Below are 5,694 nucleotides of genomic sequence, written 5' to 3' on the forward strand. Positions count from 1 at the left end.
GTAGGACAAGATGGAGACAGTAGGGCAAGATGGAGACAGTAGGACAAGATGGAGACAGTAGGACAAGATGGAGACAGTAGGGCAAGATGATGACAGTAGGACAAGATGGAGACAGTAGGGCAAGATGATGACAGTAGGACAAGATGGAGACAGTAGGACAAGATGGAGACAGTAGGACAAGATGGAGACAGTAGGGCAAGATGGAGACAGTAGGGCAAGATGGAGACAGTAGGGCAAGATGGAGACAGTAGGACAAGATGGAGACAGTAGGACAAGATGGAGACAGTAGGGTAAGATGGAGACAGTAGGACAAGATGGAGACAGTAGGACAAGATGGAGACAGTAGGAAAAGATGTAGACAGAATCAGAACACATAATGCAATACTGTATGTATGTGCAGTATTTGATACTGGTGCAAATTGCAGACTCAGTATATATACACTGGTTTCTCTATGTACACTTTGGACCCCAGATCTGCTGGGCAGCAACACTAACTCCTGTGCCACCGGGCCTACACAGCACTGGCCTATTGAGTGAAGGAAATGTCCCTCTGTTGGAAGTGCAGGGGATACGATTCCCTCGCTGCAGCCCAAGGCTTCTAATCAAAGGGGGATTCCACCTGCAACCGCCTCCCCCGCTTCCCCTCCAAAATGAAAGACGAAACAAAAGAAGAGGAAACGTGCCAGGATACTGCAGCCGGCCGTGTAGCAGCGGCCCCCCCAGAGCTTGTATGGGCAGGGGGTCTCAGTGATGATGCACCCTCTATTTATACAGTTATCTGGTCAGTGAATGACGCCTGGGTGGGAAGTGAATCAAGTGACCTTTCGGCTGCACCAGAAATTCAGACTTTGACTAATTGTACCGAGAGAAATTCTTGCGTAAAGGCAATCGTCTGCAACCCTGCCAGTGATGCATCTGTTTCCTGCCCAGGGAAATTCTCATGCATCACTCCAATTTCTCACTGAGACGTCCGATTGGCCCCTTTCATTTCTTTCACGCTGACTACGCTGCTTGGAAATGAAACAGCGAAAGGGAAGTTTGGGGACTCGGGCTGAATATGAGCATTCCTTGCTGGAGCCTGGCCTTCTAAGAAATAAGCCGGGTCTCACTTTATTGGGCTCTTCAGGTTTATTTAATGGTTAAATGATTCCCTTTTCTCTGTAATAATAAAACAGTACCTTTACTTGATCCCAACTAAGATATAATTACCCCTTATTGGGGGCAGAACAGCCCTGTTGGGTTTATTTCATGGTTAAATGATTCCCTTTTCTCTGTAATAATAAAACAGTACCTGTACTTGATCCCAACTAAGATATAATTACCCCTTATTGGGGCAGAACAGCCCTATTGGGTTTATTTAATGGTTAAATGATTCCCTTTTCTCTGTAATAATAAAACAGTACCTGTACTTGATCCCAACTAAGATATAATTACCCCTTATTGGGGGCAGAACAGCCCTATTGGGTTTATTTAATGGTTAAATGATTCCCTTTTCTCTGTAATAATAAAACAGTACCTGTACTTGATCCCAACTAAGATATAATTACCCCTTATTGGGGGCAGAACAGTCCTATTGGGTTTATTTAATGGTTAAATGATTCCCTTTTCCCTGTAATAATAAAACAGTACCTGTACTTGATCCCAACTAAGATATAATTACCCCTTATTGGGGGCAGAACAGCCCTATTGGGTTTATTTAATGGTTAAATGATTCCCTTTTCTCTGTAATAATAAAACAGTACCTGTACTTGATCCCAACTAAGATATAATTACCCCTTATTGGGGCAGAACAGCCCTATTGGGTTTATTTAATGGTTAAATGATTCCCTTTTCTCTGTAATAATAAAACAGTACCTGTACTTGATCCCAACTAAGATATAATTACCCCTTATTGGGGCAGAACAGCCCTATTGGGTTTATTCATTATTTAACCTTTTTAGTGCCATAGGACGTAGATTCTACGTCCTAGGCACTAAAGGACCAAAGTGCCATAGAACGTAGAATCTACGTCCTATGGCACTTTCGGGTTTACAAGCGCTGCGCTCGCTTTTAAAGCAGCGCAGCGCTTGTAAAGCCTGCACAACCCCCTAGGCAACGAGCAAGTAAGGTCATACTCACGGATCCGGTCGCCCAGCCGCACCGATCCGGTCCCTTAGCCAATGACAGCAGTGGACACGCATTGATGACGTGTCCACTGCTGTCCCTTTAAATGTCGCCGCCCCCGCGTCGCCTCTTCACTCCTGCTGTGCACGTGTGACTGCTGGAGCCCCCCTGCTGCCTTCCTGCTGCCTTCCTGCTGGATTGGTCGCCCTGATTGCCTGCCTGCATTGTGTGAGCTGAACTACAACTCTCTAACCACTGTTTATTTTGCTTATTTTATCTCAACTGTCTAAAAATTTTTTTTTTTTTTTTTTTTCCATTTCTTCTTCTATCTTTGTCATTATTACACTTTTACACACATACACACTTATTTACAACTTTCCAAAGCACACACAGACACTTACACACACACTTACACTTAGAAAAAAAAAAAAAAAAAAAAAAAAAAAACTTTCTTTCTTTTCTTTTCTTTCTTTCTTTGCTTCCTTTGGCAGTCTTTTTTTTTACTAAAACTTTATTTCTGATCTTGCTCTATAATTATCTGATTTATTTGGTTGCATTTTAGTGTTTTTTTTGGCATTTTCATAATTGATTTCTGTTTTTATTGCACTGTAACTTTTGTATTGCTATTGGGTGCTGAATTTGCAGTGACGTTGGTGGATCCAGGGCTCTGGCCACCGATTTCATTGCAATTATTGTTCTTCTGTTGGTTTAGGTGGTTTTATTCGGTTTTACTGATTTTATGGTGTTTTATCTTTGCATTGTTCTTTATTGTGTGTTTAGTGCCCCAAAAAAGGTTGCTTTTGCAGTGACATTAGTGGATCCAGGGCTCTGACCACTGATTTCATTGCAATTATTGTTCTTTGATTGCTTTTAGTGGTTTTATTCCATTTGATTTCAGTTGTTCTAGAAAGGTCCAGAGGTGCTAAGTTCAGATTGTTCTGGTAGTTTCTATTGCCAAAGGTTAACTCCTGGTCATCTCTTGCTGGCTTGAGTTTATCAAAAGGTTACAGTGAGTTTTTTTTTTCTAGCTTCTCCTATTACAAGTGTTCTCCTATTACATTATTACATCATTACAAGTGTTGTCTTGCTTTTTTTTTTTTTTTTTTTTGCTTGCTTGTTTTGACTTTGCCTGCTGATTGCTAGATTTGTAGTTGTCTGTATATTTCTGGCACAATGGCCAAACGGTTTTACAGCACAGAGGAAGCTGCTAGGTATTGCATGGACTCCAGCTCAGAAGAATTTAGCGATTCTGGGTCTGAGTATGTTCCATCTGACCACTCTACTGAGGAATCAGAGATAGACGATAGTGACACGGTTAGCGCAGAGTTTAGTAGTGGTGGCACGCTTACTGCTGAAGAGGCAGAGGCTAGTGGTAGTGCCCAAGATGTACCCATGGATGTAGAAGAGGGTGAGGGTAGCACTGATGCAGCAGTTGGAGAGCCTGCGTGGGGGCCTCCCTGTAATTATGTCCCTGAAATTCCCCCTTTCACTGCAGTCCCTGGCCTCAGTGTGGACACCACTAATTTTGAAATTATAGATTTTTTTAATCTCTATATTACAGAGGCCATCCTACAGGACATGGTCCGTTACACAAATTTGTATGCTGAGCAGTATCTTGCCAGCAACCCTTTACCGGGTTTTTCAAGAGCCCAGGCATGGTATCCCACAAATATAAACGAAATAAAAAGATTCCTGGCTCTTACATTGGCAATGGGACTCGTAGAACGTAATTCTTTAGCTTCCTACTGGGATACCAATACAGTCCTTTCCATCCCTCTTTTTTCAGCCGTTATGGCAAGAAACCGTTATCAAATTTTATTGCGGTTTCTTCACTTTAACGACAACACAACGGCTGTTGCCCCTAATGAGCCCGGTTATGACAGGCTTTATAAATTGAGGCCCCTTATAGATAGCCTGTCTCAGCGCTTCGCAGAGGTTTACACCCCCTCCCAAAATGTCTGTGTAGATGAGTCCCTTTTGCTCTTCAAAGGGCGCCTAAAATTTCGCCAATATATCCCTAGTAAGCGTTCTCGCTATGGGATTAAATTTTACAAACTCTGTGAAAGCAGCACGGGCTACACTAGTTATTTCATGCTGTATGAGGGAAAGGACACTAATTTGGACCCCCCCGGTTGTCCCACTGACTTGACTACCAGTGGTAAAATTGTTTGGGAGCTCATAACTCCACTGCTGGGCCGAGGTTACCACTTATACGTGGATAACTTTTACACAGGCATCCCTTTATTTAGAGCCCTAAATTCTTTGGACACCCCAGCCTGCGGCACAGTCCACCGTAACCGCAAAGGACTGCCCAGGGAATTGCTGGATAAGAAACTGAAGCGTGGAGAAGTACATGCTCTAAGAAGCAATGAGCTCTTGGCCATAAAATATTCAGACACCAAAGTTGTTCTTATGCTTACTACTATCCACGATGAGACCATGATTGTCCAACACAGAAGTGGCGGTAGGCCCTCAAAAACAAAGCCCCTGTGTAGTAAAGAATATAGTAAGCATATGGGTGGTGTTGATAAATCCGACCAAATACAACATTATTATAATGCCACCCGAAAAACCAGGGCCTGGTACAAAAAAGCAGCAATTTATATGATCCAAATGGCCCTTTATAATTCTTATGTCGTTTACAAGGCGGCAGTACCAGGCCCCAGATTGTCTTATTATAATTATTTGCTGCAGTTGCTCCCTGCCTTGTTGTTTGGTGATGTAGAGGAGGTTCCTGACATGCCAGGTAATGACAATGTTGCCCGAATGGTGGGTAAGCATTTTATAGCACAAATTCCACCAACACCTAATAAAAGATATGCCCAGAGAAAATGTAAGGTTTGCCGTTCCAAGGGTGTTAGGCGAGATGTCCGGTATTATTGTCCCAAGTGTCCTAGCAAGCCTGCTTTGTGTTTCCACCCATGTTTTGAAGTGTACCATACTGTGGTACACTATGAGAGGACTTGAATTTTGTGTTTTTATAGGTAGGTTATGGTTCTCTGGGTTTGTTGGTGGAATAAGGATTTAGCATATCAGAATAGTGGACTTGGCATGTTCTAGGTTTTTATGCACAAGGTTGCAGGCCTCCAAACTTAGCTGTGCTGGCAAAGTGACGCTGTTTTTTATTTATTGAGTTTATCTATTCTGGCAGGTCCGTACTTTACTTATAACTAGGTTATAGATATATGTGATGAAAAGTTTGGTAAGGTGTGTCATATTATTGGCAAAAGTTTTTTTTTTTTTAGTAAAGTAGGGTTTTATGGTATGTGATTTTGTTTTTTGCACAGGTTGTCAGAAAAACAGTGTGTGCTTGTAGCTTGTGGTTGTTTAGACTTGTTCTTGGGCATTCAGATTTTTGTGTTTGAGCTATGGTTATTCAGGCTAGTTGCAGTGTTTCTTTGGTTATGGGGTAGGACTTGTATTGTGCTGTTGGTATAGCGAACTGAGGTGCTGGGTGACTGACAGGGCGCATGATAAAACTTGTGGTGTGTGATGAATCAATGAGATGTTTTTATCTCTAAAGCTGATGCCACAAGTCCTTTTACTGGCACCTCAAAAGCTTGCCTGTCAGCGCAGTTATCTGTGCATAGT

Source organism: Xenopus tropicalis, chromosome 7, assembly GCF_000004195.4.
Source record: "Xenopus tropicalis strain Nigerian chromosome 7, UCB_Xtro_10.0, whole genome shotgun sequence".
In the NCBI taxonomy this organism is placed as follows: domain Eukaryota; kingdom Metazoa; phylum Chordata; class Amphibia; order Anura; family Pipidae; genus Xenopus; species Xenopus tropicalis.